At 47.0% G+C, this 27,781-nt stretch overlaps 1 long non-coding RNA gene across 1 annotated transcript; it reads right to left on the bottom strand.

Annotated features, from left to right (window-relative positions):
• LOC119121713 lies at positions 1-25,179 on the bottom strand. Its single transcript, XR_005097726.1, has 7 exons — positions 25,168-25,179; positions 19,302-19,308; positions 9,610-9,638; positions 9,323-9,513; positions 9,036-9,104; positions 423-506; positions 1-289 (listed from the first exon to the last, which is right to left on the bottom strand). It is a non-coding gene; the product is annotated as an uncharacterized LOC119121713 (long non-coding RNA).
• Between the last annotated feature and the right edge of the window lie 2,602 nt (positions 25,180-27,781).

The following is a 27,781-nucleotide window of genomic DNA, read 5'->3' as shown; positions in this document are numbered from 1 at the left end:
AGAACAAAACTACTAAGTTACAATATAATTATATACATATTTTATGTAGGACATATCAAATAAACATAACAACCAGCTCGGCGAAACACAAGGGGGAAACAATATAAACATTACTCTTGTGTGGTTTTGATAGCCCCCTTTGCTACTCAGCGCTGGAGCCCGTTTTAATTTTAAAGCCAGTGCGGTCCTTGTTTCATTATCCGTGGCCTCTGTGCGTGTCGCCAACAGCTTCTACAAAGATGAACTCGATGGACATCAGGCACCACCCATTGTAGACCTTGGGATTACTCTGTAAAAGAAATATGAATATGGGGGGAAAAAACTGTAAAATAGTTTTTCCTTGATGCATCTCATGTCAGTCGCACATTTCGAACATGAAGCAATCGCACAGGAATGAGCAGACAGGTTTTTTTTTTATTTACCAGCGTTATCAGAGCAGTCTTCCTGAGGGCCCTCTGCACGAGTCACACGAGCACGCATATTGAACATTGTCATTTGTGTAGAGTCTACAACAGAAAAAAAAATTAATTATTGAGCACAGCCACCATATCGTAAGCCTTCACTGTTGTCTTTTTTTCATCTACAGCAGTGGTCCCCAACCACCGGGCCGCGGACCGGTACCGGTCCGTGGGTCACTTGGTACCGGGCCGCCAAGCCGCACAGGAAAAAAAAAAAAAAATATATATATATATATATATATATTTCTTTTTTTTTTTCGTTGACGATCAATTCATTCAGGTTAAGACGCTCGTCCCGGTCACGTGACATGTTTCCCCAGTCGAGCCCGCAAAGCTAGCAAAAATGAGTAAGAATTTATTTTGAAAAATATAAAAAATTTGGCGAATCTCTCCCAATTACATCTGTCGGTGCATCTGAAAAATAAGGACTCTTGACACAGGGCGCTCGTCTCGGTCACGTGACATGTCACCACAGTCAAGCCCGCGAGGCAAGCAAAAATGAGCAAGAAACAGAGAAGTTTGGAAAGCTTCTTCGGAAAGGGAAAAACGTCCAATGAGGACACTGAAGAAGAAGAGGCTACGACTTCTAAGAAAAGGAAAGCTGCATTTAAAAGAACATTTCTGGAGTCCTACTTAAAATATGGATTTATCGCCACAGGTGACTCTGACGCGCCAAGTGCACTCCGCATATGTGGCGAAAGGCTAGCTAACGAGGCAATGAAGCCTTCAAACCTGCTTCGGCACATGGAGACCAAGCATCCTGCATTTAAAGACAAACCTTAACCACTTCGGGTGTCATTGTCTCCGATTACGCCTAGATGGGAACGGCTCATTTCTGAGAAAAGAGCTCGGTGCTCCCACTAATTCAACGTTTTATTTTTATGTGGTTTATATTTGCTTTTATGCCAGTCGCATCATTTTATTTCATCCTATTTATATATATAAATATTTAAATAATAAATATATAAATATATTTATTTATATAAAGGCCGGTCCGCGAAAATATTTCGGACACGTAACCGGTCCGTGGTGCAAGAAATGTTGGGGACCACTGATCTACAGTACAGATGTCAAACTACCGTAATTGTCCATGTATAATACGCCCCCATGTATAATACGCACCCTAAAAATGGCATGTCGATGCTGGAAAAAAGCCTGTACCCATGTATAATACGCACCCAAATTTTGACTCTTACTTAAGTCCGTAAACGTAAAATTATTTCAGAAAAAAGATCATCTTTGGGAACAACCGGATGTTATTCTGCCGGTCAGTATCACTGCGCATGCGGTAGCAAACTCGATAGCGGAGAAATGTTTCGGATTTGTGTAGGGTACATTGTGACAGCAAACGAGCAGGTGATCGAGCAAGCGTCTGATACGAGAGCATTGTGTTCGTATGGAGCGTGTTTGAAGTGAACAGCAGAGAAGAAAGGAACAAGGCAAAGTGTTGTGAAATAAAATATTACCTGTAATACGCATTTAGGTAGAGAACTGAAGTCTCGCTCTTTATATAGCTGACGTGTCTTGCGCATCCGTTCTGCGCATCTGTAATGGCGGCCTCCGTATGATATCCGGTTTGCGATGGAGATTAAAAAACAAACAATATTTGACAATAACACACCATCAAGGATTGCACCATCGCATCAAACGATGTGTCGTCAATAGGGGTGTAAATCGCGGGTTTTGTCACGATACGATATCATATCGATACAAAGAATCACGATACGATATTTGCCGATATCTTAAAGCCTGCTGTGATTCATTCACGATACATCACGATATAGTGCTCCACGATCGATATTTTTATTTTTTTTTTAAATAAAAAATATAGAACAATATCCTGATTTATAACAATTCATACGCAAAATCAACAAGGTACTGCAAACTCTTTATTTAGGAAATTACAAGAGTATTGTAGTATACAAAGTGCTTATTTTAACACTGAACTTGATCAAATTCCTATATTTTTTCTCATATAAGTAAAGAAAAATGAATATTCTTTCTTTTTTTGTAATACCATTAACTTTAAAGTGCATTACTGAACTATTTATTTACAATAATTTTAATTGTCCGTTGAGCCATCTTTTCTTTGGAATCCAAAGTGCTTCCAAACGAATGACTTGAAGCCCAAAGGGGAGCGAATTTCCTCGTCTTCTTGGACACTAGCCATAGCACCAGCCCAGGAGCCGCGTAGTTGTCGGCTCCCCTTTCACGTGCCTGCTCTGCTCACAACACAACACGCCGCGTACTGCTCCCGGAAGGAGGAAGCAAGCAACAATGAACTGGATTTCAAAATAAAGTCGCGTCTAATGTCCGAGGTCAAACACGGCGATATAAATCGATGTTTACGTTTAGCATCGATGCCAATAAATCGTAGAGCATTATATCGATTAATCGATGTGTATCGATGAATCGTTACACCCCTAGTCGTCAATTATGAATTTTACTGACGAAGTGTGTTGGGCAGGATGGCTGAATGCGATGCGCGATTGACGTGTCTTGCGCATCCGTTCTGCGCATACTGTCGTGGCGGCCTCCGTATGATATCCGGTCTGCGATGGAGATTAAAAAACAAACAATATTTGACAATAACACACCATCAAGGATTGCACCATCGCATCAAACGATGTGTCGTCAATTATGAATTTTAATGACTAAGTGTGTTGGGCAGGAGGGCTGAATGCGATGTGCGATTGACAACAAACATAGGTAGAGAACTGAACTCTCGCTCTTTATATAGCTGACGTGTCTTGCGCATCCGTTCTGCGCATACTGTCATGGCGGCCTCCGTATGATATCCGGTCTGCGATGGAGATTAAAAAACAAACAATATTTGACAATAACACACCATCAAGGATTGCACCATCGCATCAAACGATGTGTCGTCAATTATGAATTTTACTGACTAAGTGTGTTGGGCAGGATGGCTGAATGCGATGCGCGATTGACAACAAACAAGAAGAAAGGTGATTTCAAGTTTTATTTCGAGGGAGATTTTCTTCAAAAATTGTTGTGCCCATGTATAATGCGCACCCCAGATTTTAGGACAATAAATTTGTTAAAATGTGCGCATTATACATGGAAAAAGACGGTAATCATACTCAGGGATGAGAATCTTCCGCGGATCCGCGGATTTCCGTGTTTTTTTCCGTCGGGAGTATCATTTTCGTGAATCGTGTAGATCTGTTGAGAAAATTGTTTTTATATGGGGACAGTAGTATTGCGACAACAGCCATCATTATTTGCCTACTCATTTGCTTAATTAGCAAAAGATTTAGCCAGCATGGCGAAGGTTTTAGAGAAAAAAGACGAGGATCGTTCCAGGGAAATAGACAAGTCAAACGGGATCAGGAACTGCTTCAGATGGGCATGGCTCGAAAGCAGCGTCATCTTACAACTCGGAACACAAAGACGCTCTTAAAGCAATGCGACAGTGAGCGCCCGGCGCGCTGCGGTTGCGCGATCGGACGAAATTAAGCTCCCTGCGCACTGAGGTCCACTTCAATTTTGGAAAGTACATCAGGATTTTAAAAATATTTTCTAAATTTCAGCGACAGCTCTGTCACAATAATGCGATCAGCGCGGTGCAGTTGCGCGGTCGGCGACGCGCTACGTTTGCGCGTGAGGCGGTGCGCTGCAGTTGCGCTGCAGTTGCGCGATCGGACAAAATTAAGCACCCTGCGCACTTAGGTCTACTTGAATTTTGGAAACAGTGGCGTAGCCAGGAATTTTTCCAGTCGGGGCGCGCGCCCACAGGAAAAAAAATCGAACATCACCCACGCCGTTCGCTGATCGCTAAAACAACATCCGGGTCCGGGAGGCAAACGGTGAATGGATAACATCGCGCACATAGAATAGCGCAAGCACATTCGCGCAAGACCGAAAGAAAAAAACGGCATGAAAATGAAGAATCGAAAAAGCTCGATTTTTTTCAACCGGGGCGCAGGGAGTCCTAACCGGGGCGCCGCCCCGGCTCGCCCCGGCTTGGCTACGCCAGTGTTTGGAAAGTACATCAGGAGTTTAAAATTATTTTCTAAATTTCAGCGACGGCTCTGTCACAATAATGCAACCAGCGCGGTGCAGTTGCGCGGTCGACAACGCGCTACGGTTGCGCGATCGGACAAAAATGCGCAAATGAAAAAATGCTTAAAGTCTTGGAACGGATTACATTTTTTTCCATCCATCCATCCATTTTCTGAACCGCTTAGTCCCCACGGGGGTCGCGGGTGTGCTGGAGCCTATCCCAGCCGTCATCGGGCAGTAGGCGGGGGACACCCTGAACCGGTTGCCAGCCAATCGCAGGGCACACAGAGACAAACAACCATTTGCACTCGCACTCACACCTAGGGACAATTTGGAGTCTTCAATCGGCCTACCAAGCATGTTTTTGGGATGTGGGAGGAAACCGGAGTGCCCGGAGAAAACCCACGCGGGCCCGGGGAGAACATGCAAACTCCACACAGTGAGGGCCGTAGGTGGAATCGAACCCGCACCCTCCTAACTGTGAGGCGGACGTGCTACCCAGTGCATCACCGAGCCGCATTTCTTTCCATTATTTGTAATGGGTAAAATACACTGCTCAAAAAAATTAAAGGAACAGTTTTTTATCAGGGTATGGCATGAATTCAATTAGACTTTTCTGATAAGGTTTTGGTCAGGCACGTGGCAGAGGGGGTTGTTAATCAGTTTCAGCTGCATTGGTGTTGATGGAATTAACAACAGGTGAAGTAGAGGGGCAACAACAAGATGGTCCCCAAAACAGGACTGATTTTGCAGGTGGAGGCCATTTCAAGTTCCTCCCTCTTGATCTTTTTTAACTGTTTTTCCACAAGTGTTGGCTTTAGCTAGAGTCATTATCACGACTGGGAGCATGAGGCGATTTCTTAACCCTCCTGAAGTTGCGCAAATTGTCCAACTCCTCCAGGATGGCACATCCATACGTGCTGTTGCAAGAAGATTTGATGTGTCTCCTAGTACAATCTCCAGAGCATGGAGGAGATTCCAGGAGACAGGCAGTTAACTCTAGGAGAGCTGGACAGGACCGTAGACGGTCCTCATTCCATCAGCAGGACCGATATCTGCTGCTTTGTGCAAGGAGGAACAGGTTGAGCACTGCCGGAGCCCTACAGAATGACCTCCAGCAGGCTACTGGTGTGAATGTCTCTGCCCAAACAGTCAGAAACAGACTTCACGAGGGTGGCCTCAGGGCACGACGTCCTGTAGTGTTTCCTGTGCTCATTGCTCAGCACTGTGGAGCTCAATTGGCATTTGCCATAGAACACCAGAATTGGCAAGTCCGCCACTGGCGCCCTGTGCTTTTCACAGATGAGAGCAGGTTTACCCTGAGCACCTGTGATAGACGTGAAAGGGTCTGGAGAAGCCAAGGAGAGCGCTATGCTGCCTGCAACATCATTCAGCATGACCGGTTTGGTGATGGTCTGGGGAGGCATTTCCATGGAGGGACGAACAGACCTCTACAAGCTAGAGAACGGCAGTCTGACTGTCATTAGGTATCGGGATGAAATCCTTGCACCCATGGTCAGACCCTACACTGGTGCAGTAGGTCCTGGGTTCCTCCTGATCCACAACAATGCCCGGCCTATTGTGGCAAGAGTATGCAGACAGTATCTGGAGGATGAAGGAATTGACACAATTGAATGGCCCTCACGATCACCTGATCTAAAACCGATAGAACACCTCTGGGACATAATGTTTCGGTCCATCATACGCCGCCAGGTTGCTCCTCAGACTTTACAGGAGCTCACTGATGCCCTTAGACATGCCATATCATTTTTTCACTTTGATTTTTGGGGTGTCTGTATACTGAGCCCTCTGTAGGCTGAAAACTTTTATTTCCATCAACAGGTGGCTTCCTTTTGTTCCAGAGACATTAAACTGTCCATATCAGTATAGATATCTCAAAAAAGAATTCACCATTGAAATCTGATGTGTTTTCAAAGTGTTCCTTCAATTTTTTTGAGCAGTGTAGATTCGGAATTCGACCGATTCGCTTCTCGAACCGCCTTCTGGAACGGATTGTGGTCGAAAACCGAGGCTTGACTGTATTATATTCACTTTGGTAGTGTCATGTCTCGTCCCCAGTTTTGCTAAGTGTCTAGGTTGCCATAGTTTTTGTTCGCGTCGCCCCTCCCTTCCTGTGTCACCTCAATCAATGCAACCGCGGTCACCTGCCTCGTGTTTCGTGTTTTGTATTTAAGTCCTGTCTGCCCCTCGCTCACCGTCGGATCATTGTGTTGTTGTCGTCAGGTCCTGTTGTTTTCTTGTCTCACGTCCTGGTCAGTCAGTCTAGTTATTGTTGTGTTAATGTCATGATGTCTTTTTGGTTCCGTTCTTTGGTAATGTCACCCTGTCTTTTTGTTCCACGTCTTTTACGGTCAGTCCTGTTGGTTTTGTTAGTAAGTCATGTCAGTTTGCCGAGTCTTTTGAGTTTGCGGCAATAAACCCTGGTCCAAGCTGCACTTGGTCGCCCTGCTCCATTTCCAATTCCCTCCGAAGCCTGACAGAATGATCCGACCATCACAGCGACCAGCGCTTGGACCTTCCACCATCAGCTCCCGTCCGCAACGCCCGATCGACGTCCGTCGTCCGAGCAGGTTCCAGCGCGATCGGCTCCAGGGCCGCCATCGGATCTTGCGGCAGCAACGCCGGACTCGCGGCCGCCATCAGAGTTCCTCCCGGCGCCATCGGCTCCGCGACCGTCATCTGACTTCGCTGCCGCGACGCTGGATTCTCGGCCGCCATCGGAGTGCTTCTGGCGCCAGTGGCTTCGCGGCCGCGATCGGACTTCGCTGCCGCGACGCCGGACCCCTGGTCGCCATTGGAGTGCTTCCTGGCGCCATCAGACTCGCGGCCGCCAACGGGCTCCACCCCAGCGTCACCGGACCCGCGGCATTGCCGGGCCTCGTGCCAACAATGCCGGACCCGCGATCGTCACAGACCCTGCTCCCACTGCTGAAACACTGACTCCTGCTGCTGCGTGCAGCTCTGGCGTACGAATGCCGCTGATTGCGGTCCGGACTTTCAAATGCCGCTGATTGCGGCGAGGACTTTTTTTTTTTTAGCCGCTGAGTGCAGTTCTGTCCCCCAAGTCGCCGCCCGAGTGCGGTTCATGTCCCCCAAGTCGCCGCCCGAGTGCGGTTCATGTCCCCCAAGTCGGCGCCCGAGTGCGGTTCGTGTCCCCCAAAGTTGCTGCCGATTGCGCGTCAGGCCCCCAGTGTGTGCCGCGATTGTGGCCCTGGGCCCCTGACCGCCGCTGAGTGCAGTTCTGTTCCCCAAGTTGCTGCCGATTGCGCGTCTGGCCCCCAGTGTGTGCCGCGAGTGTGGCCCTGGGCCCCTGACCGCCGCTGCGTGCAGTTCTGTCCCCCAAGTCGCCGCCTGAGTGCGGTTCACGTCCCCCAAGTCGCCGCCCGAGTGTGGTTCATGTCCCCCAAGTCGCCGCCCGAGTGCGGTTCATGTCCCCCAAAGTTGCTGCCGATTGCGGTTCAGGTCCCCAATGTGTGCCGCGAGTGTGGCCCTGGGCCCCTGAACGCCGCTGAGTGCAGTTCTGTCCCCCAAGTCGCCGCTGAGCGCCGTTGTTTCCCCAGTCGCCGCCGATCGGGGTTCAGGCTATTTCAAGAACCAGTAGGGTCGTCTGGACTGGTGCGCTTCCCCCCCGCCCCCCCCGCGTGCCGCCGTGGGGGGTTGGGTTTTTGGGACGTCGGGAGCCGTCCCTTGTGGGGGGGGTTCTGTCATGTCTCGTCCCCAGTTTTGCTAAGTGTCTAGGTTGCCATAGTTTTTGTTCGCGTCGCCCCTCCCTTCCTGTGTCACCTCAATCAATGTAACCGCGGTCACCTGCCTCGTGTTTCGTGTTTTGTATTTAAGTCCTGTCTGCCCCTCGCTCACCGTCGGATCATTGTGTTGTTGTCGTCAGGTCCTGTTGTTTTCTTGTCTCACGTCCTGGTCAGTCAGTCTAGTTATTGTTGTGTTAATGTCATGATGTCTTTTTGGTTCCGTTCTTTGGTAATGTCACCCTGTCTTTTTGTTCCACGTCTTTTACGGTCAGCCCTGTTGGTTTTGTTAGTAAGTCATGTCAGTTTGCCGAGTCTTTTGAGTTTGCGCTAATAAACCCTGGTCCAAGCTGCACTTGGTCGCCCTGCTCCATTTCCAATTCCCTCCGAAGCCTGACAGGTAGCCCACCAAGCAGGAATATTTTTTTAACAAAACTGTTGAAATTGAGTGATGAAATTAATGGTTTTGGGGTTGCTATACTGCCAAAATCCAGGAGTTTCCAGGGAGCTTTGCCCCTTGAGCCCCCTCCGGGGCGTTGCCCCTGGCACCCTGCGGCCCCCAATGGGGGCCTGTGGACCCCAATAGGGGTCTGTGGCCCGTGCAGCCCCCAATGGGGACCTGTTGCCCCTGGCCCACTGCAGCCCCCATGGGGGGGCACAGGCCCCTGGCCCCCTGCGGCAAGTGGGGGGGGGGAACAGGCCCCCCCAATGGGGGGTCGAAGCATGCGGCCCCCAGACCCCGGCTACTTTTCGGTGTTTTTTTTCATTTGCCGTTCTCATCCCTGCATACTTGTCCATGGTCTTGGGAACATGCAGGTCTTCAAATCAGCGGCCTCCTAACACAAGACTGCTTTGCAATCTGTACACAAGGAATTATGAACAGTGTCTCAGAAGAGTGGAATTAAGAGTAGACAAAATTGAATTGAGGACTTTTTTTCTTGTAAATCAAGCAAAAAATAACTGAAAAGTCAGTGACTTTGACAGTACAGCAATTAAACCAAACGGAACCCTACAGGTTCCATTTGTAATCTATCAAGAGTGAAGGGGGGGACCACAATATCCAAAATTTTGACTAACCAATTCCAAGCTTAATCATTCTGTCATTCAGTCTTGCATCCTGTTTGTCATTTATTTCCTTGGACATCATGTCAAAGGTCTCCAGATCAGTCATGGGCACCGTCCACTCTCCGCGTCACATTCTGAACGAGAGTTGAGGCTCCTCAGCCCAGGGATTTCCAGAAGGGGCTCCACGATGACCTTCAGAAACTCTGAGACTAAAGAGAAATAGAAATAAAATACTCACTTAAATTACTGCAGCTATGACCTCTTTTGAAATGACTAATGCCTACAAAAAACCCTCTTACTTTTCCCTGTCATGGGCGTTTCACACTCACTATACAGTGCCTTGCGAAAGTATTCGGCCCCCTTGAACCTTTCAACATTTCGCGACATTTCAGGCTTCAAACATAAAGATATAAAAGTTAAATTTTTTGTCAAGAATCAACAAGTGGGACACAATCGTGAAGTGGAACAAAATTTATTGGATAATTTAAACTTTTTTAACACATAAAAAACTGAAAAGTGGGGCGTGCAATATTATTCGGCCCCCTTGCGCTAATACCGTTTTTTTCCATGTATAATGCGCAAAATGTAACTAATTTATTGCCCTAAAATCTGGGGTGCGCATTATACATGGGTACAAAAAAAAAAAAAAATTCTTTTTTTTTTTTTATCCGGATATGATACGGAGGCCGCCATTACAGATGCGCTTTCTTCTCTGCTGTTCACTTCAAACACGCTCCATACGAACACAATGCTCTCGTATCAGACGCTTGCTCGATCACCTGCTCGTTTGCTGTCACAATGTACCCTACACAAATCCGAAACATTTCTTCGCTATCGAGTTTGCTACCGCATGCGCAGTGATACTGACCGGCAGAATAACATCCGGTTGTTCCCAAAGATGATCTTTTTTCTGAAATAATTTTACGTTTACGGACTTAAGTAGGAGTCAAAATTTGGGTGTGTATTATACATGGCTACAGGCTTTTTTCCAGCATCAACATGCCATTTTTAGGGTGCGTATTATACATGGGGGCGCATTATACATGGAAAAAAACGGTACTTTGTAGCGCCACCTTTTGCTGCAATTACAGCTGCAAGTCGCTTGGGGTATGTCTCTATCAGTTTTGCACATCGAGAGACTGGAATTCTTGCCCATTCTTCCTTGCAAAACAGCTCGAGTTCAGTGAGGTTGGATGGAGAGAGTTTGTGAACAGCAGTCTTCAGCTCTTTCCACAGATTCTCGATTGGATTCAGGTCTGCACTTTGACTTGACTTGATTCTAACACCTGGATACGTCAATTTGTGAACCATTCCATTGTAGATTTGGCTTTATGTTTTGGATAATTGTCCTGTTGGAAGATAAATCTCCATCCCAGTCTCAGGTCTTTTACAGACTCCAACAGGTTTTCTTCCAGAATGGTCCTGTATTTGACTCCATCCATCTTCCCATCAATTTTAGCCATCTTCCCTGTCCCTGCTGAAGAAAAGCAGGCCCAAACCATGATGCTGCCACCACCATGTTTGACAGTGGGGATGGTGTGTTCAGGGTGATGAGCTGTGTTGCTTTTACGCCAAACATATCATTTTGCATTGTGGCCAAAAAGTTCGATTTTGGTTTCATCTGACGAGAGCACCTTCTTCCACATGTTTGGTGTGTCTCCCAGGTGGCTTGTGGCAAACTTTAAACGAGACTTTTTATGGATATCTTTGAGAAATGGCTTTCTTCTTGCCATTCTTCCATAAAGGCCAGATTTGTGCAGTGCACGACTGATTGTTGTCCTATGGACAGACTCTCCCACCTCAGCTGTAGTTATCTGCAGTTCATCCAGAGTGATCATGGGCCTCTTGGCTGCATCTCTGATCAGTCTTCTCCTTGTTTGAGATGAAAGTTTGGAGGGACGGCCGGGTCTTGGTAGATTTGCAGTGGTCTGATACTCCTTCCATTTCAATATAATTGCTTGCACAGTGCTCCTTGAGATGTTTAAAGCTTGGGAAATCTTTTTGCATCCAAATCCGGCTTTAAACTTCTCCACAACAGTATCTCGGACCTGCCTGGTGTGTTCCTTTGTCTTCATGGTTCTCTCTGCGCTTTAAACAGAACCCTGAGACCAGGGGTGGCCAACCAGTCAGAGACTAAGAGCCACATTTTTTACTGTGTCATCGCAGAGCCACATCATACACATGAGCACACATGAACACCCCCCCACACACACACACGCACACAAACACGCACGCGCACGCAAACACGCACACGCACACACACACACACCCCTCTGCTCAGCCAAATTTATTGTGTGACATTATTATGTCACGCGCCAACATGATAATGACAAATTGACTACAGTACTAAAACCACAGACCAAAGACCACATTTTCAACAATGAACATTGTGTGCATTGTCTCACACAGACAAACTCTCAGTTCAACAAATTCCACAAACAAAAACATAATAAGTTTTTTCACTTACTATGTGTGGCGGGACAGACCATTCGTTTGAGTTCGTCGTTTTCAGGAGACAAGATTTCAATAACGTCACTGAGGCATAATTTAACGAACTCCACTTCATTGTATGGCTTTTTAGCCCGTGCAATGTTCCAAGCCAGTTGAAACAATGCAAGTGTGACAGTCTGTGAGTGCTTCGTCATTTTTTTGAAAAACTGTACCTATTTTTCTGCCTGACTTTTCAAAGTCTCCAAACTTGTGCGTGCGAAATTCAGTCCCTTTTGCAAAGTCCTTATCGATATTGGCATGAAGTGAGCTGAAGTGGCGCTGACCATTTGAAGCTTTTAAATGCGCCAATGACGTCCGACATATCAGGCAGAATGGCTTGCCATAGCGTTCAACAAAAAACAACTTTAACTCTGTTAAAAACGTCCTGTGTTCATCGTCATATATTCGTTTAGCTGTGCATTTTTTCCTTGCCATTTTGGCAAGCGTCTTGTCAGCTTTTCTGGACCTAATGGGCCCCCGTAGTCACAGTCGCCATTCATTAAAAAGCCAGCAAAACCCACCTCACGCGCATGCGCGTTTGACCAAAATACCATATTGAACTCAAGCGAAGCAAATACGCACGAAAAATAAACACAAATGTTGATATGAACGTAAAAGAGCCGCATGAAACTAGCCAAAGAGCCGCATGCGGCTCGCGAGCCGCGGGTTGGCCACCGCTGCCTGAGACTATCAAAGAGCAGGTGCATTTATACGGAGACTTGATTACACACAGGTGCATTCTATTTATCATCATCAGTCATTTAGGACAACATTGGATCATTCAAAGATCCTCACTGAACTTCTGGAGTGAGTTTGCTGCACTGAAAGTAAAGGGGCCGAATAATATTGCACGCCCCACTTTTCAGTTTTTTATTTGTTAAAAAAGTTTAAATTATTCAATAAATTTCGTTCCACTTCACGATTGTGTCCCACTTGTTGATTCTTGACAAAAAATTAAAATTTTATATCTTTATGTTTGAAGCCTGAAATGTGGCGAAATGTTGAAAGGTTCAAGGGGGCCGAATACTTTCGCAAGGCACTGTATTTATTTATTTATTTATTTATTTATTTTCCCTCCTGCGTTTTGTTCCAACAGACAAAGAGGAGGCTAGATTTGCCTCTGTTTTATTTTTATTGATACAATGCCAGGCGGAAAGCGGAATTGAGAAACTTCTCAGGATGGTTTGCATTTCTCGTCCTTTCTCTTTTTATCTCTTTGTTTTTCTCTTTTCTTTTTTTCTCTCTAAAGGACATTTATGGACTATTGCGAAGACCGCAGCGCGCTACAATGTGCAGCCATAATATGACTGTGTTTTCACGTGTGTGTGTTAAGTGTGTGTATATGTATATGTGTAAATGGGTGTGTTGTGTGACTCCAGCTAACCATACTGCATTGGCAATACAAACTGCTCAAATTAATGGGTTTTGATGATTTAAATATTTTTGGAGATCAGGACCACCGTCTTCATTCGGGTGATGATATTACCTGTAGCATTCTCGAGCTTGACGACCTAAAGTCATTCTTACCACCACTCAATGTTACACATTAACATGAGGAGCTTAAACCAGTGGTTCTCAAATGGCGGTACGCGTACCCCTGGGGGTACGTGGAGGTACTCCAGGGGGTACGTGAGATTTTACTAAAATATATACCGGTATTAAAAAAACAAAAAAAACAAAACAGTAAGCCTGTTTGTCTTGAGAATTACCGTTTTTTCCCATGTATAATGCGCCCCCATGTATAATACGCACCCTAAAAATGGCATGTTGATGCTGGAAAAAAGCCTGTACCCATGTATAATACGCACCCAATTCTTTTTTTTTTTTTCTTTTTTTTTTTTTTTAAGTCCCGATGATCGTCACACACGCAGGGAGGCAATGGGTCCCATTTTTATAGTCTTTGGTATGGTCTTAACTAGGCTGGATGTATTTTTTTTTGTTGCCGTTGATTTCTCCGACTGCCCATAAAGGCACCACCGCGATCAGATGAAAAGAGAGGAAAGTGACGTGCGGACATGTGAAAAAGGCGGCTCTGTATGGGAGAGACGTTGAAGAGGAATAAAAACACCCTTGGAAACCAAAACTTGCCCCTCGTCGTGACTCGGAGCCGCAACAAATGTTTCGGATTTGTGTAGGGTACATTGTGACAGCAAACGAGCAGGTGATCGAGCAAGCGTCTGATACGAGAGCATTGCGTTCGTATGGAGCGTGTTTGAAGTGAACAGCAGAGACGAAAGGAACATGGCAAAGTGTTGTGAAATAAAATATTACCTGTAATACGCATTTTGTTATTTGCTGATTGTATTAAACTATCACATTCATTGTCAGTCAAGAAGAGAAGAGGACTATTATCCCTTCTTTGACGAAATGACCAGAGCACAGTACAAACACACTATTGTCGGTCAGTCCTGTTGTTGGTTTTGTTGTACCATGATTTTCTTAAAAAAAAAAAAAAAAAAAAACAAAGAAAATTAAAAAAATGTATAATGCGCACCCCAGATTTTAGGACAATAAATTAGTTAAATTTTGCGCATTATACACGGAAAAAAACGGTAGTTATAAAAAGTTTGATGAAATACAAATGTATGTTTTATATTCAGTATTCAATTTTAATCCTTAATAAACGGACTCTCCACAAACCAATAGCAGTCACCTGCGGCTGCCTTGATGACGCACTGTAACATGGAAATGTGGCTAAAGCGTAGCAGTGATGCTGCTGTTGAAAACATGGAGAAACAATTAAAAATTAAGGCAAAACCAGAGCCGACGAAGTACTGACAGTACAAGGAAGACTATTGTTTGATGGGATTTACGCCCACAAGTTGTAACCCACCCAAAGCGCTGTGCTTTTTTTGCGGGGAGAAATTAGCCAACGCTAGCATGAAGCCGGCACATCTCCAGCGGCATCTCACCACAAAACACGGATGCCATGTTGGTAAGCCAACCGGAGTCCTTCAGGAGGAAACTTTCTGACTTCAAGTCATCCCAAGACACAATGCGAAAAGCCTCCACTACATCAGCCGAAGCCATGAAGGCTTCTTATGCGGTTTCTTTGCTCGTAGCTAAAGCCAAAAAAACGTTCACCATAGCTCCATGTTTCTCACTAAACTGTAGTATGAGTGCAAAAGACTCATTCAAGCTTCAACACTGTTCAATGCTTGTTCAATGCTTGTCCAATGCTTGTCAAATCAAAATCAATTGTTCAATGCAAACATTAAATTTTAAGAGGAAAAAAAAGTTTTTTTTTATCCCAAAAGAGGTAAAGTTGATTATTTTTTATGAGCAAATCTTTATTTATTATTGTTCTCCATTTATTTTGTAAACAAAATATTTATTTATAATTAAGTTAATTTATTTTTTGAACACATATTTAGTTATGTATATTTTTATTTCCTTGCAAGAGATTATTACAAGAAAGATTAATATAAATTAGCAGTGTTCTGCATTACAGTATTTGAGTTTTGAAAGGGTTTATGCCTTCTTGGTGGTCACTGTTTACTGTTTATCGTATGTGTTTCTAGATGCAATGTTTGAAACATAAATGTGTCTGTCAGGTACATTGCTACAAGTTGTTTAACTTTAATAAATCAAACACTGATGGAACAATCCTGTACCTCTTTCTTTTCGACCAGAAATGTGTTGCGCTGGTCAGGGGGTACTTGGCTGAAAAAATATTTCAAAGGGGGTACATCACTGAAAGAAGTTTGAGAACCACTGGCTTAAACAAACATCATCCTGACTTAATTTCCTTATTGTCTACTACTAATTGCCATTTCGATGTCATTGGCTGCAGTGAAACTTGGTTAAATAACCATGCGTGTGTGGAACTACTTAACATTGAAGGATATAATTTACATATTAAGAACAGACTCAATAAGACAGGTGGAGGGGTTTGTCTCTATGTTAAAAATACACTTCAAGTAAAAATGTGTGATCTCACCTTGGAAGATGAAGTCAAAGTCAAAGTCTGCTTTATTGTCAATTTCTTCAAATGCCAAGACACACAAAGAAATCGAAATTACGTTTCCACTATCCCACGGTGACAAGACATAGTACACAATATACATACAAGTAAACAACACAAAAAAAATAAAAACAAGAAGGCACAAACAATGAATAAATAAGAGTGATGAATAAATAATAAATAAACAAATAACATAATAAATAAGAGGAGCAAAAATGGAGCAAGTGTGCATACAGCAGACAGTCAGAATATAGCACAAAAGTACAGGACGCTACGCAGAAGGGGGGAGAGAGTTCAGGATCCTAACAGCCTGGAGTATGAAGCTGTTGGTGAGTCTGGTGGTGCGGGAGTGCAGGCTCCTGTACCTCTTCCCAGAGGGCAGAAGATCAAACAAAGAGTGAGCGGGGTGACTCACATCACTCACAATCGTGGTCGCCTTGCGGGTGAGATGGGAGGTGTAAATGTCCTTCAGGGAGGGGAGTGAAGCACCAATAATCTTACCAGCCGTGTTCACTATGCGCTGCAGGGCCTTCATGTTGTATTCAGTGCAGCTACCACCCCAAACAGCGATACAACTGGAGAGGACGCTCTCATTGGTGCCACGGTAGAATGTAGTCATGACGGCCGGAGGAGCACTTGCTCGCCTGAGTTTCCGCAGGAAGTACAGGCGGCGCTGAGCTTTCTTCGCCAGTGATGCGGTGTTGGTGGACCAGGAGAGATCCTCACTGATGTGCACCCCCAGGAACCTGGTGCTGCTCACTCTCTCCACCACAGCACCGTCGATGGTCAGCGGCAGGTGTTGGGTGTGACCCTTCCGGAAGTCAACAACAATCTCCTTGGTCTTGTTGACGTTCAGCAGGAGGTTGTTGTCCCTGCACCACGTGGTCAGAAGGTCAACCTCCAACCTGTATTGAGTCTCGTCGCCCTTGGTGATGAGACCCACCAGAGTCGTGTCGTCAGCAAATTTCACTATGCGGTTGTCGCTGTAGGTTGCAGTGCAGTCATGCGTCAGCAGGGTGAAGATCAGCGGACTGAGCACGCAGCCTTGGGGGCCCCCGTGCTCAGCGTGATGCTGCCGGAGATTTTGTCGCCAACACGTACCATCTGAGGCCTCTGACAGAGGAAGTCCAGTAGTCAGTTGCAGAGGTAGGTACTGCGGCCCAGCTTGTCGAGTTTGCAGATGAGTCGTTGTGGCACAATGGTGTTGAAGGCAGAACTGAAGTCCACAAACACCAATCTCACATACACTCGTATGGTGGGAGAGGGCCGAGTGGAGGGCAGAGCAGATGGCATCCTCAGAGGACCGTTTGGCTCGGTACGCAAACTGGAAGGGGTCTATGGTGGGGGGGAGAATGGATCTGATGTGCTCCATGACAAGCCGGTCAAAGTGCTGTTCTGAGCGTTGAAGCGAGCAAAGAAGCGGTTAAGATCGTTGAGCAGACGGACGTCGCCCTCACAGCTCTGCGGCGCGGGCTTGTCGTCCGTGATGGTCCGAATACCCTGCCAAAGGCTCCGTGCGTCCCTGCTGTCCTTGAAGTGGGCGGTAATCTTGCAAGAGAACGCCCTTTTCGCTTCCTTGATGCCCCGGGACAGGTCGGACCTCGCTGTCCTCAAGCCAGCCTCATCCCCTGCTCTGAAGGCTTTGTCCCTGGCCCTCAGCAGCCTGAGGACAGCCCCTGTCAGCCATGGCTTCCAGTTAGCCCGAGTGACGATGAATTTCGAGTGGGTCACATCATCAATGCACTTCGTGATGTAAGAGGTAAAGGGAAATGTGCTTTCGGCAGTTTGCAAACATGTTTTATTGAGGCTGCGTTAGACTTATATATAATCATATCAATATAATTTCCAGTCGTGGCTGTGCTTGTGTGGTCGCATGGTGGGTGGTAAGGAATGTGCAGGCAACTGCACGAAGTTGTTTTCTTCGAAGTGTTGTGGAACAGGATGTATCATCGCCCCAGACAGGGAGGACACCTGACAAGAACACCTCAAGGATGTATCATCGGCCCAGACAGGGAGGACACCTGACAAGAACACCTCGAGGTCGGTGAGGAACGAGAATAACACCCCGTCCTACAGCTGCACTCAGCGATAACACCCAGACGGGGAGGAGACGGCCATCGACCAATCATCACACAATGTTTTGCATGTTTGAATATTCATATTGTGTTTCTTTATAACTGGGCAACCCGGAAGAATGTGTTGTCTCTTGATGGTCACAAGAACACACGAGTTTTGGTGTGAGGGACCCGGGACCCAGGCGCCTGTATTAGCTTGCCATGGTCAGGAATAAACAATTGGTAAATTCGGTCTGATTGATCAACTGATCTTCTCTTTGACAGAACGAACTCGCAAAATTGTTAGGTGCGAGGTGTGGATTAGGACATAACGACTCATGTGTTAAGTGTTGATCGCAATTTGGAGTCAGATCAATAACTAAAATCCGTAGCCTAACAGAGGTCAGTATACTCCTCTATGTCCGTCCGATCGTTGCAAGTGGCCGCCTGCTTAAACATTTCCCAGTCAGTAGTGCCAAAGCAGTCTCGAAGCGCATCAGAGGCACCCTCAGGCCACACCCTTACCCGCTTGCGAACCGGCCTGGATGCTTTCACCATTTGTCTGTATGCGGGCAAAAGCATAACAGTGAGATGGTCAGAAATGGGGGGGAGGGGGGAGGCTTTGAAAGCTCCTTTATGTGTAGAGTAGACCAGGTCCAGGAAGCTTTCACCACGTGTTGGAAAATTAACATGCTGGTGAAGCCTTGGTAAAACAGACTTCAGGTTAGCATGATTAAAATCCCCAGCGAAGATGGTGAAACCGTCAGGGTGCGCCGTCTGTTGTTCACTGACAGCCTGGTACAGTTCACTAAGAGCCACAATCCTGTCGCCTTCGATGTTGGAAGGCGGGATGTATACCGCGACTAGCAGAATCGCAGTAAATTCCCTCGGCAGGTAAAAAGGACGGCACTTAATGATCACAAACTCCGCCAGTGGCGAGCAGTGCTTGCATACCACTACAGAGTCCCGGCACCATTCAAGATTCAAGAGTTTTTTATTCGCCATGTTTGAGCGTGCCAAACAAGGAATTTGACTTCGGTAAATCACACCCTCTGTGACTAACAACACTCAGGACATGTGAAAAATGGCAAATATTCTCAAACATCCCCTGATCTTAAACTCCCAAAAGGGCAAGGAAAAACTCAAAACTCCAGCTAGGGGAAATGAGAAACCTTGAGAAGAGACCACAGATGGGAAGGTCCCTCTTCCAGGATGACCAGGCTGCAATGGATGCAGAGAGGACACATAGTACAAACAGTGTAGACAGATTCAAAAAAGGTGTGGAGAGCAGGATGTTATTGCACAGTAATGACTCTGAGACTCTAAGAGTGGTGTGAGTTCATCAGAGCAACAGCCTGGGGAAGAAGCTGTCTCTGTGTCTGCTGGTTTTGGCGTACCGCACTCCAGGTCCGCGAGGAGGAAGTGCGCCAGATGTTCCGGAGACAAAAGACCAGGAAGGCACCGGGCCCAGACGGCGTGTCACCTTCCTGCTTGAAAGTCTGCGCTGAACAGCTGGCGCCCACCTTTGCACGGATCTTCAACCGTTCTCTGGAGCTGTGTGAGGTGCCCTCGTGCTTCAAGAGCTCCACCATCGTTCCAGTGGCCAAGAAGCCCGCCATCACAGGTTTGAATGACTATAGACCCGTCGCACTGACATCTGTGGTCATGAAATCTTTCGAGAGGTTAGTGCTGAACCACCTGAAGGAGGTCACGGGCCCCCTGCTTGACCCCCTCCAGTTTGCCTACCGGGCAAACAGGTCAGTGGATGATGCGGTCAACATGGGACTGCACTACATCCTGCACCACCTGGACACCCCAGGAACGTACGCCAGGATCCTGTTCGTGGACTTCAGCTCGGCGTTCAACACCATCGCTCCTGACATCCTCCAACAGAAGCTCATCCAGCTTGCGGTGCCTGCCTCCACCTGTCAGTGGATCACCAGCTTCCTGACCAACAGGAGACAGCGTGTGAGGCTGGGGGGCATCACATCTGACACCCGGACCACCAATACTGGAGCCCCTCAGGGGTGCGTCCTCTCCCCACTGCACCCTTCTCACCCAGGTTGCAGTCTGTTTGAACTACTCCCCTCCGGACGGCGTTATAGAGCTCGGTACGCCAAAACCAGCAGACACCGAGACAGTTTCTTCCCCCAAGGGCACCTCACACAGCTCCAGAGAACGGTCGAAGATCCGTGCAAAGGTGGGCGCCAGCTGCTCAGTGCAGACTTTCAAGCAGGAAGGTGACACGCCGTCTGGGCCCGGTGCCTTCCTGGTCTTTTGTCTCCGGAACATCTGGCGCACTTCCTCTTCGCGGATCTGGAGTGCGGGCGCGGCCTCTGCAAGAGAGAGAGTGGGTGACAACGATGATAGAGGTGTGGACAGAGCAGTTGTGGGGAGAGGTGAGTATGTAGATTGTGCTGCAGGAAGTCCCGTTGTGTGGGAGGACCGATCAAACCTGCAGTAGAACCTGTTTAGCTGGTTAGCAAGCCTTGGGCTCTCCACAGGACGGGGTTCGTTTCTTGTAGCCCGTGATGCTCTGCAGACCTTTCCACACTGTTGAGGGATCAGGATTGGCAGAGAGGTGTCTCTTCAGGTTCTCCCCGTAACACCTCCTGGCTTTCCTGACCTCTCGGTTCAGTGTGTTTCTGGTCTGCTTGAACAGGTCGCGGTCGCCGCTCCTGTAGGCCTCCTCCTTGACTTTGCGCAGCCTCCTGAGGTTCGGTGTAAACCAAGGTTTGTCGTTGTTGTACGTGCAGAAGGTCTTAGTCTGCACACACAGATCCTCACAAAAACTGATGTATGATGTGACAGTGTCAGTGAGTTCATGCAAGTCTGAAGTTGCAGCTTCGAAAACTCCCCAATCGGTGCAGTCAAAGCAGGCTTGGAGGTCCTGCCTTGACTCCACTCTCCACTTCCTCACAGTCCTCACCACAGGCTTAGAAGTTTTTAGTTTCTGCCTGTAGGCCGGGATCAGATGAACCAGACAGTGGTCCGAGAGTCCTAAAGCTGCACGAGCCGCAGAGTGGTATGCATCCTTGATCACGGTGTAGCAGTGGTCCAGAGTCTGTGCCCCTCGGGTGGGACACGTTACGTGCTGTCTGTATCTGGGGAGTTCGTGTGCGAGGTTCGCCCTGTTAAGATCACCCAGAACAATGATTAGTGAATTTGGTAGAAGTTTCTCCATGTCTGTTACCTGGTCAGCCAGCATCTGCGTGGCTTCACTCGCACGTGCGTGTGGTGGAATGTAAACAGCTGCCATGACGATCGAGGAGAACTCCCGTGGTGAATAGAACGGCCGGCAGTTTATGAAAAGTGTTTCTAGGAGAGGGCTGCAAAACTCTTTCAACACCGTGACATCAGTACACCAACGTTCATTACTGTAGAAACAGAGACCACCTCCCTTTGATTTTCCGGAGAGCTCCGCGCTGCGATCTGCACGAGTTAGCCGAAACCCCGCTAGCTCCACGGCGTGGTGGGGGGTTCGTTCGCTGAGCCACGTTTCAACAAAGCACAGCGCGGCGGATCTGCTGAAGTCCGTGTTCCTTGAAGTGAAGAGCAGCAGTTCGTCCATCTTGTTCGCCAGGGAGCGGACATTCGCCAGATGAAGACGGTAGGGCAGAACGGAACCCTCTCTGCCTCAGCATTACGAGTGCTCCGGCTCGTTTTCCGCGCCGCCGTCGTCGCACTAGCTTGTATGGCACCGCCGCTCCGGCTAGACCGCTAGAATCTCCGACAAACAGTCTGAATCAGAGAGAACAGGAGAGAAAATACCAGAAGAAGACTGTCCGATGTTTAACAGCGCTTCTCTGGTAAAAGTGATCCGGGATGGACAGCAGAGGACACAGAAAACACACAAAATAAGACAAAGAAACAGAGAGCGACTCACCGTGGCTGCCATCCGCGGCGCCATCATATGACGTCACGGATGTAGACGCATATTCCACCTCCTCGCGATTTTCCCCCTTTTACAATGGCCCTGTCACGTTCCCGCGTCACCTGACTTCCAGCCAAGCCCTACTCATGGAATTGCCAGCACCTGCTACAGCTCGTTAGGTCCCCTACTTAACCTCTCTGTGTTCTGCCAGTGGTTGTAAGTTCGTCTGCTTACCCTGCCCGTGACACTGCTGCCTTTTTTTCCCCGGACCGATCTTTGTAGCCAACTGCTTCCGTGAACATCGACCACGCTTCTGATCGCCGCCTGTCCTGACTACTTGCTCGTCCTTCGACCACGCTTCTGATCGCCGCCTGTCCTGACTACCTGCCCGCCCTTCGACCACGCTTCTGATCGCCGCCTGTCCCGACTACTTGCTCGTCCTTCGACCACCTGCCTGCCTGCCTCCGACTACGCGCTGTGCTCTGCTGCTCAGCCACGCCAGCCAGACCGCAGGTCCAGCGTTCTACGTCCCCTTTTCCCCTTTGCCAATAAAGGATCGTGCTGCACTTGGTAGCCCTGTCTCTGTTCCCTGACAGGCCCGGTCCGCCCGATAGCACGCTAGCCGCTCCAGATGCACAGCAGAGTCCGGAATGTTGACAGTCAACCAAGTCTCAGTGAACACGAGCACACAGCAGTTACGCACTGTCCGGTTCGTAGATCTCAGCAAGCGAATGTAATCCATTTTGTTGTCCAGCAATCGAACATTCGCCAGAAGAATGGAAGGCACGGCCGGGCGAGCTGGGTTGGCCACCAGCCTGGCCCGGACGCCTCCGCGCTTGCCCCTCTTCTGCCTCCTCGCACACCGCTTCCGACGCTTTCCATCCGGGGGAGGAATAGCAGGCGAGTTCGGCGACGTTTCAGGACGCAGTCCGAGCTCCTTTAATGTCTCCGCTTCAAAGTCCAGAACGCCACAAAACTCGCTTTCGCCGATGTCGAGCAGAACCTGCCTGCTGTACTTGTAGCACGACTTAGTACGACGAACAATGAAAAATTTGTAGTTGTTGGTGTTATTTATCGCCCTCCAGACTCTCCTTTAAATAGCTTTTGTTCCAAGTTGAATGATCTCTTGCACAAAGTAAAAAGACTGTATCCTCCTTGGTGATTTCAACATTGATATATCCAAGGAAGATGGAGATAAACAAGACTTTATTAACACTATTCACTCTTCTTTCTTCCCCACTATTAATCGCTTCACTCGTGTGACCAAGTCATCAAAAACAATCATTGATAATTTTATAACAAACATACAAACTACTAAATTGTCAACAGGAGTTTTACAGACTGATATTACAGATCATTTTCCCATTGTATTATTTTGGGGCTCTGGTAAGCGGTCTTCACCTCCAATCACGAGAATAAATACTAAAATTGTAAATGTAAGAACATTACAACGTCTTGTACTTACAAACTAAGTCCTGGGCTCCAGTTTACTCTTCTAGGACTTCGAATGTAGCATTTGACCGTTTACTCGAGACTATTCAAGATTCAGTAAGCATCCCCATTCCTGAGAATACTATAAAGTGCAGTACTACTCTCCAGAGCCCCTGGATAACACAGGGAATCCTAAACTCCATCAGACGTAAAAATAGTCAGTAGTACATATACTACTTGAAAAATCCAACGAGTCTTAATAAAGACAAATATATCTCTATAAAAATAAAATTACACACATCATAAGGAAAAGCAAAAAACAACACGACATACAGCTCTTACAGGCATCGAAGGGGGACAGCAAAGAGAGCTGGAGGGTGCTAGATGAAGTCTTAAACAGGAGGCAAAAAATTACTACGTTCCCCGATATTGATTACACCACTGCCAATCTAGCACAAAATTACAATGACTATTTCACCTCAATAGGTCTAAACCTCAGTAAGAAAATTAGCCAACCACAAGGATTATCCTTTAAACAGTTTCTCACTGGTAATTACGCTCATTCCTTTTATATGGCACCTACTGATGGTACTGAACCTTTTAAGTTACCGTAATTTTCCTTGTATAATACGCCTGTTAGGGTAGTGTTCACTCTAACTTATTTTGCAAGAACCACACTGGAGACAAGTTAGTCGTTTCAGACACCTGCAGGCGGAGAGTTCACTCGTCGCTGTGCTTACAGCGATGGTCGAATGAAGTCTGAAGTCAGGCCTCATCAGGTGCATATTTATTGAGAAGAAACACAGTGGGGTTGAAAGTGGGGGTGTTGGAACACAGGATGGGGTGTAGCCGCTCCCCTGCTGATCAAAGCATAGCAGGGGGCCTTTTACGACTTTGTGGAAACAAAGCAACTCTGATTGCTTCCTCTGCAGCTAGTCAATCAGGTGAAAAGAGCTTAGCACTTTGGTCTACTACTTTTGGTAAGACAGGACAGGCTAGGTAAATTATCACAGGTTACATTCCAACATAATCATACGATGAAGATATTCTGCAAACCCTAACATATCCCCCCTGTTTTATCATATGAGTATGTCAAACCCGATCAATCAAACATAAGAAAGAAAATACAATGACAGCAATAATTTCCAGTGAAGACGAGGTATTTCCCTCAATGCTCCAGTCCAAATTTTGTGTGCAACTGAAAAACCTGCGGCCAGATTAAATGCAGGAAAAGAGTTACACGGCCCCTTTGCCTTAGGCGACCAGAATGTTATCAATAAAAAAAAAGAAAAAGAAAAACACAGAAACAGTACATCATTGTACCCATCACTTGCAAGGCATTTTCGATGGTCAAATCATCAAGTTTCTGTAAAAGAATGCTGAGCCAAACAGCAGTCGTCCGGAACATTCGCACCCCAGACAGGGTCATGGGGGTCAAAGGTTGTAATCGCCCTGCGGCGACGGCCAGAAGAGTTGTGTGCTGTCGTCAGCTGACGATGTTGTATCCTGTAGGTGTGGTCTGTCACCCACACTGGTGCACACACTCCTGTCCAGTTGGCGGGCAGCATCGGATAAACCTTGTGACCACAAAGCCACCAGCCATTCTGTATGAAGTATGTTCCGTTTGATGGTGCAGCCATGTTGGTCGGAGAGCCCTCACCACCTGAAATGGCTCTCTTATCCTGACACTCAGTGGCGATGTCCAAAGCTCCCATCCAGTTCCCTCCTGGAGAGCAGTCTCTGTCAATGCATTTGTGGGTCTCACTTCCTTGGACGTAACACGTATAGTTCACTCCAGGTGGCCGGTCTGTGAAGGCCACCTGCGGCAGTGTTCGTCCATTAACAGTCACATTGAGATTTGTCCAGAAAAGCTGATCACAGGTACCTTCCGCAAGTCCAGGGCGGGACGGGTCGGCATCACTGACTGTGACAGCACGGTGTTGATATCCAACTCCTCCCATGGATGCCATGCATTTCGCTTCAGTGACATTCATTGCTCTGGCCTCCAAGTGAACTTGTGTGGAGGACGGCGGGAGTTTGGAACACACATAGCAGCCCTCCTGTGTGTGCGATCTCACAGTGAATTTGACGTAGCGGTACCAAGTGTTGGTTTCGTATGGGTTTCTGGGGTCCCATGACCAGTCCTCAAAGTTCTCATCGTGTGACCATCGTTTTCCACGGTCAACATTGTCACTTGGTCTGTTCAGTTGAGTCCATAGACCATAGCACGCTCCAACCACAACGCAGCAGAGGATCCATCTGGCATATGGAGCCCCGTTGCTACTAGGATGGCAGAGACACCGGGACATCCCCTCGCCTAGCGGAGTGGGGATCGTTGTTTTCTTCACCAACATTGAGACGTCCCACCCTAAACGATAGGACTCCTTTGAAGTTAGCCTTCCCCACCACTCCGAATTAGGGGTCCAGCACTCTCTGCAACTTGCAGTGGCTGAGGTGAATCCAGCTGGGCCGTTCAGCGATCTTTACTGCGGTGGGGGTAGTCAGCAGGACTTGGAATGGTCCCTCCCACCGTGGGCTGGCCCAGCTCTTTCTTTTGATGACTTTGATGTAGACCCAGTCTCCTGGCTTGACGCTGTTGTCGACCTGTGAGGATGAAAGATCAGGCGGCAGTAAATTTGCATTTGACACCTCTGTCAGTCTGAGCGTTCTAATCATGCAGTCTGCCAAAGACTGTTCTTCATCTGTGGACCATTGTCACTGTAAATGGTTTGGGGGATGCCATGAGTCGGTATGATGGCTTTGCAAATGGCTTTTGCCACTGTTAAGGCATCCGCACGTTTAGACGGAACTATTTCCACCCATTTGGAAAATGCATCAATCATCACTAGGCAGTATTTGTGAGGTCCACTTTGTGTGAGCTCAATAAAATCCATGTGCATGATTTGAAATGGGTAAGACGGTTTTGGAAATGAGCCTCTCTTAGGTCTCATGTTTCCTTGTGGATTATGTTTCACACAAACGGGACATGCTTTACAAATTTTTTTTAAGTAAACATCCAAACCAAAGGTAGTGAATTGTTGATGTATGATGGACCTCATCCCCCCTGTCGACACATGGCAAGGCCCATGCGTCGCAATTGCCGCTGCTTTAAAAAGTGACTTAGGCAAAACAGGTTTGTCATCGACGCGGAGGATATTATCTGTGTCCGCTATTGCTCCTTTTGTCGTCCACATTCGTCTTTCCACCATTGGAGCATGTGCCCTGCATATCTGTCAGTATAGTCTTATCTATGAGATGCGTGTCCTCTGAATCTATTAAAAAAAATTCATGGCCATGTTTCCCTGCTGCCGCTTCTTTAGCAATTCTGTCCGCTAACCTGTGTCCATTCGAGGCTTCGTCTGTGCCTGTGGTGTGAGCAGCACATTTACACACAGCCAGTTTAGCAGGTAAACAAGGAGGCATGGGTAACTGGCTTACCAGTTGATGTCGTCAACCCCCTGCGCTCCCATTGTTTTGCAAAATAGAACAGAGTAGAAAACGCATACTGACTGTCTGTGTATACAGTGACTTCCTTATCTTCCGCCAATTCACAAGCTCTTGTTAGTGCAATTAGCTCAGCAGCCTGCGCCGACCTGCTGTATGGAAGCTCCTCTGCTTCAGCGATCTGGTATGGCAATTTCACAATTGCATACCCACTTTGATTGTTCCCTTTATATATTTATTTCTTCCTTAGCATTTAACGTACTCAAAATCACTCTTTCTTCAAAGTCGCTCTACTAATTTTGGATAGAAGTGTCCAACAACGCCAACCATTCAACCTGTATTTTCCCTTCATTCAGGCAATCAGTCATCAATGCTCATTTGCATCTCACACGCAGTCTCCAAGAAGGAGACTTTCTATCACATCGGTCCCAATACATCCAAGCTCACCACACAACATTCACATACCGTTTCCATCTCAAGGTTCTTGATAGAACAATCCACCAATCCAAAAAAAACTCAACACGCAAAAAAACTGCTGGCAAATCAATCAGAAGTTTTCCTTCACAATTTTGATTCTTCCAATTCCTGAAAGCATGTTCTGTCGTTTCTTACTTAACATGCACTAGTGTGGATCAGTTTCTGCTCGCAAACAGATTTCTCTCTTTTCCTCTCATTTTTATCTTTCAAAAGCGTTTCTGTTCTGCGGTGCAAATTGGATAGACCACAGTCTAGCAAATTTCTGTGCACTAAAAGTTTAGCCAATTTTCATAATTTTAACACGCATGCACAGCTCTCGCGCGCGTAAGGTAGATCCCAGCACCAATGATTCGTCACAGGCTGGCCATTTCCTGTGGTCGATCATGAGCTGGTCCCTCCCACGCACACGAGGACAGCACATTCTAAGTTTTATTTATCTTCTAGAAGCCAGTTGCATTCATTTACCACTTGATTTGCAAATTTTAACTTTAGTGTACATACACAATTTGATCTCTGGTCATTTGTCATTGGGCATACAACAGCATTGTCATACTCCTTGCATGGACAGGAGCTCTAACAATCTAAAAAACGTTCTAATAATCTGACAATGACATGTCTTGCTTTCATATGGACATCTGTTATTTCTTCCTCTGTATGAGAAAAGAGATCACAGGGGAGGAATCTAGTCACGCTGACAATTTGGCTTTTCCTCTGCCCCTTCCTCCACCCTTTGATTG

The sequence above is a fragment of the Syngnathus acus genome, chromosome 4, assembly GCF_901709675.1.
Source record: "Syngnathus acus chromosome 4, fSynAcu1.2, whole genome shotgun sequence".
NCBI lineage: Eukaryota > Metazoa > Chordata > Actinopteri > Syngnathiformes > Syngnathidae > Syngnathus > Syngnathus acus.
The sequence above is the reverse complement of the archived record's forward strand: the minus strand, read 5'-3'. Positions and strand labels throughout refer to the sequence as shown.